Genomic DNA, 6,000 nt, shown 5'->3' with positions numbered 1-6,000 from the left:
CTCTGTTAGAATATTGCTGCGCGGTGTGGGATCCTTACCAGGTGGGATTGACGGAGGACATCGAAAGGGTGCAAAAAAAGGGCAGCTCGTTTTGCATTATCACGTAGTAGGGGAGAGAGTGTGGCAGATATGATACGCGAAATGGGATGGAAGTCATTACAGCAAAGACGTTTTTCGTCGCGGCGAGATCTATTTACGAAATTTCAGTCACCAACTTTCTCTTCCGAATGCGAAAATATTTTGTTGAGCCCAACCTACATAGGTAGGAATGATCATCAAAATAAAATAAGAGAAATCAGAGCTCGAACAGAAAGGTTTAGGTGTTCGTTTTTCCCGCGCGCTGTTCGGGAGTGGAATGGTAGAGAGATAGTATGATTGTGGTTCGACGAACCCTCTGCCAAGCACTTAAATGTGAATTGCAGAGTAGTCATGTAGATGTAGATGTAGATGTACAATCCGACCTTTATCAAACTCGGAAACGTGATGGTACGCATTTCTCCTCCTTACACGAGGCATCATAACAACGTTTCACCAGGCAACGCCGGTCAACTGCTGTTTGTGTATGAGAAATCGGTTAGAAACTCTCCTCATGTCAGCACGTTGTAGGTGCCGCCACCGGCGCCAACCTTGTGTGAATGCTCTGAAAAGCTAATCATTTGCATATCACAGCATCTTCTTCCTGCCGGTTAAATTTGACGTCTGTAGCACGTCATCTTCGTGGTGTAGCAATTTTAATGGCCAGTAGTGTATATGGCTCCACCTCGTGGGGAACAATGTGCGTCTCCAACTACAACAAACCCCAAGCGCTACACACCATTTGCTACCGATGGATTAAAGGAGATCCGTGGTGGAGAAGAAACGTCGACATCCGCGCCGCAATCCACGAGACCACTATAAAAGAGAAGGTCCACGACAAGGCTCTACGATTTTTTGACAAAATCGATGCCCTTAGGGACGATGTTCGACAATTAGAATCGGTAGGAACGGTAAACCCTGCAAGATGGCTCAGGTATCGAGTACCAAAGTCAATAACGTTTCACCCCCCACAGCCGATCTGTCATACCAAGAGGAAGCAGTCACATATAACAGCCTAGACACATCTCACCCTCCACAGGAGATAGACATCACCGAAGACTGCAGGCTAAAGGATCCATTGATTGCCCAAGCCTAACTGAATGTGTAATAAATAAAGTGTTTTTCTTTTATCCTTACATCCCATCCTAGAAGAATAAGCTTCAAAATGGTTCAAATGGCTCTGAGCACTATGGGACTCAACTGCTGAGGTCATAAGTCCCCTAGAACTTAGAACTACTTAAACCTAACTAACCTAAGGACAACACACACATCCATGCCCGAGGCAGGATTCGAACCTGCGACCGTAGCGGTCGCACGGTTCCAGACTGTAGCGCCAGAACCGCTCGGCCACCAGAGGCCGGCGAAGAATAAGCCATAAAGGATGACCTCTTTGGGGAAACAGCGGTTCGTTGCTTTAATTTAGGACAGTAGTGTAATATGGTGATTACATTCTCTTATGTAAATGCAACGTGTATTTTGCATATGTAACGCTGCTTGCGACACTTTCTAAGCCTCCCCATTTCCTCGGCTACTGATGTGATTTCTGCACATCTGTGTAATTGCTACAATAATCGCAAAAGCAGAATTGTAACATTGCGTAAGACCTGTATGCTAAACGGCGAAAATCTCGGGAAAGAGAATCAATAATGGCTGTTGTACTGGTCTTGTGAACACGAGTTTGTGTGCTAGAGGCTTGTTCGCGGTCAGCGCCGGCAATCTCTTGCGGTGAATCGATTTCTATCTCGGTGGTCAAGCTTGTATTACTGAGCATTAGGGGCTTTGATTCAACATTCATCATTTTGGTGCAGAAAACATGCATTATCGTACATCAAGGAAATATAGCTTGGCGAATAATAATGTTTTACACCAAGGCTGAAGTAATTATTGCAAATAAAGTGGTCTGGGTAGCTTAACACACAGGGCATTTCAAAAAGATTCACCCGATTTCACAAGACTATGTCCTCCAATTGAATGAAGAGAGAAACTTGGAGGTCATTTTATTTGTTGCATTGGTTTTCAGGACGAAGACTCCTTTGATACAGCTCTCCACGCTAGTCTGCTCTTTATATAACTCTTGCAGCCTCCACACATTTGAAACTGCTTACAGTATTTAAGACCCTGTATCTCTCTACAATTTTTAATCTTACGTTTCCTTCCATTAACGAACTGACGATTCATTGATGCCTCAGGATGTGTCCTATCAATCGAACCTTTCTTTTAATCAGGTTGTACTATAAAATTCTTTTTCCCCAATTACATTTAGTAACTCCACATTATCTGTTCGATCTCTTCATCTAATTTTCATCATTCTTCTGTAGCACAACATTTGAAAAGCTTCTCTTTTCATCTTGCCTGAACCGTTTATGATCCACGTCAGCACTAGACACCAAACACATACCTTCAGGGAAGACTTCCTAACACTTAAATTATTCCTAGATGTTAACAAATTCCTGTTCTTCATAAATACATTACTGGCTATTGAATGTCTGCATTTTATGTCCTCTCATCCTTGGGAATCATCAATTGTTTTGCTGCGCAAATAGCAGAACTCATTGATTACTTATAGTATCACTTCCTATCTAATGCTGTTAGAGTCATTAGATTTAATTCGAATACATTCAGTTATCTTTCATTCGGTTTTGTTGATATACATCTTATAACCTCTTCTCAAGATACTACCTTTTTCGTTCAATTATTCTTGCAAATCCTTTGCCACCTCGACAGCAAACTTTGATGTTGTTATTCCCAATTTTCCTTCTAAAATGTCCTCTTCATTTACTTAACTACTTGCTCAATGAACAGATTAAATAACAAGGGGAATGGGCTACAGCCGTGTCTCTCTCCCTTCTAAATTAATGCTTCCTTTTTTTGTTTTTTCCTCTTTATCGTTATTTCAGTTCCCCAAAAAGGGGAGGTCTGGCAGAGGATGAAACCGCTGTTGAGCCAAAGGTTATAGAACAACAGTAAAGAGACATTAAAATATATAAAACAGACGACAATAAATGATGAATTAAAAAAGCACATTGGTCGACAATATTTACGATTTTTACACAAAACGGATGCTAATATATGAAGAATCCTTAAAAAGATCAATAGTGGACAATATTGATGACTTTTACAACTTTATAGAGGATTTTTTACTACAGTTGAAATATAGTCACTGATGATAATGTCAGTGATGCCATGGTGTCATGGTGATGCTGCTTTTGCATGAAAATGTTCATAGTATTGATGGAGGTGGAATACTAAGTCTGACTATGAGGCCCCCTAAAGCGCAGGTAGCTGTTAACAGTCAGCTAGGTGGAGGGAGGGGTGGGAGTAAAATGGAAAGACGGTGTGCAGTGGAACGCTGGGACTTGGGTTGGAAAGAGGAGTATGTCTAGGGACGGATTTCAACGTTGAGGAGAGGAAGTTGTTTGAAATTCTTGGGATGGGTAGGATATTGGGTACCGGCACTGGGTTTTGCGATTAATGTATTGGATTCTAAGGTGCTCTAAGAAGACAGGATGTGGGAAATGAATGAGTTGTTATAGGATAGGAGCTGGTGATGGTCTGCTTCCTTTTTAATCTCTTTGATTCTTATAACTGTAGTCCGGCTTCTGTGCAGGTTGCAGGTAATTTTGCGCTCCCCACCTTTTACTACCACTGCCTTCAGAATTTCAAGGAGTGTAATCCAGTCATCACTGTCAAAAAATCCCTCTAAATTTACAAATGGTATAAAATGTTTGGCTATTCCAGTTTGTCTATAGTGCTCAGAGCCATTTGAACCATTTGAACCACTTGAACCAAACACTACGGCACCACTGGTTCCGGAAGCATTCAGTATAAGAGCACCAACAATTTTCCCACCTTCAAAATGGGACTTACCATCTGAGGTCATCAGTACCTTAGAACTTAGAACTACTTAAACCTAGCTAAGGACATCACACACATCCATGCCCGAGGCAGGATTCGAACCTGCGACCGTAGCAGTCGCGCGGTTCCGGACTGAAGCGCCTAGAACCGCTCGGCCACCACGGCCGGCGCCCACCTTCAAATGCACTTAGCTCCGACATGATGCACTCACAGCTACACATTACTCTGTTCTGATTGCAACTGACACTTGCAATGTGTTAAGAACATTGCACAGGTGCCGTTCGTTCTGAAATACAACAACGCAACCTGCAGGTTTCGCTAGCCTGCGTTTCTCGAGGTATTTCGATTTTTCTGTCCAATCCCTGTATGTGCATGCATGTAAAAGGTACACACTTGTAAAATTGAATCCTACGGGTAAGTTTCTAGTTGAGCACCGGCGCTGATAACAGCGCTTTGAGCACGCTATACATACGACAAAACACAACACAACCCACAAAGATTGTATCATTTGGCTAGAACATATAGAGTTATGAAATCGGATGAATTTTTTAAACACCTTATATTGTCGTTTATTATACGTTTCTGCTACTGCCCTTATTATATCTGTGATATAAGTGTAATATACTTGTATGGATATGGTGTCTGTTCTTCCGGACATGTCCGAAAGAACAGACACCATATCCATATAAGTTTATAGTTCTGGCAACACTGGCCATGGCCTTCTTCTTCTGTGCGGATGCACACATATTCTCCGAACTCTTACGGGATTTGGTAAGAATGTCTTCCACAAGTTCAAAATGGTTCAAATGGCTCTGAGCACTATGCGACTTAACTTCTGAGGTCATCAGTTGCCTAGAACTTAGAACTAATTAAACCTAACTAACCTAAGGACATCACACACATTTATGCCCGAGGCAGGATTCGAACCTGCGACCGTAGCGGTCGCTCGGCTCCGGACTGTAGCGCCCAGAACCGCACGGCCACTCCGGCCGGCTTTCCACAAGTAAAAAGTGCGTTAGGGTGGGACACTACGAATGTAGTGTGTGGACATACAAGGGGGGAATGTGGGTCTCGCGGGGGGCGTGCGCGAAATAGTCCCTGCAGTCGCACTATCCTCTGTGCCCTCGGTGGCTCAGATGGATGCCGGCACGGTAACTCAGCGTGTTCGGTCAGAGAGCTGGTTGGCCTCTGTAATAAAAACCTGAGTGAAAGGATCAACAACGAACTTGAACGGATGTCATGTGACGTTGCAACGACCAAACACAACCATCACCAACTAACAAAATGAAGAAAGAAAAAAGAAAAAAAAAAGATGGATAGAGCGTCTGCCATGTAAGCAGGAGATACCGGGTTCGAGTCATGGTCAGGACACACATTTTCACCTGTTCCCATTGATATATATCAACGCCCGTCAGCAACTGAAGGTATTAATATAATTCTAATTTTGAGGGTAATATCGTGGCGTGTGTAACGAGATGTGGTTCCGACCTGAGCGTGTAAGTTCACAGCTCGTCGCTAGAGGGCACGCGTGCATGTCACGTGACTGTACAGAGCTCGCAGCGGCATGCATCAATCGTCCAACGCTGCCAGTCGCATTGCAAGATTTGACCAAGGTGGCCCCCTTCTGATTCACTTCCTGCAACGAATGCCTCGCAAACCTTGACCACTCTTCGCCAAGCGATCAAATCAAAACGACCAGGCAGTCTCACCCGTGGGATCATTCTGATCCACGACAATGCAAAGCCTCATACGGCCAACACAGTCGCGGCCCGCTTGCAAAAATTAAAATGGGACGTTCTCGGCCACCGTCGAAACAGTCCAGACGTCTCTCCCTGTGATTACGCCATTTTTGATCCCCTTAAAAAGGCTCTGAGGGGCAAATGATTGGCCTCGAACGACGACGTCCAGCTGTACGTGCAGAACTGGTTAACATCGCAGCCCTGGGAATTTTATGAGACAGCCATTCACCGCCTTGTGTCACAGTGGACAAGTGTGTCAACAGCCAGGGTCAATACTTTATCATACAGGTACTGGTTTCTGTAATTATGCCTCCGGCTCGTTTCTTTTTGA

The sequence above is a fragment of the Schistocerca americana genome, chromosome 3 (assembly GCF_021461395.2).
Source record: "Schistocerca americana isolate TAMUIC-IGC-003095 chromosome 3, iqSchAmer2.1, whole genome shotgun sequence".
NCBI lineage: Eukaryota > Metazoa > Arthropoda > Insecta > Orthoptera > Acrididae > Schistocerca > Schistocerca americana.
The sequence above is the reverse complement of the archived record's forward strand: the minus strand, read 5'-3'. Positions refer to the sequence as shown.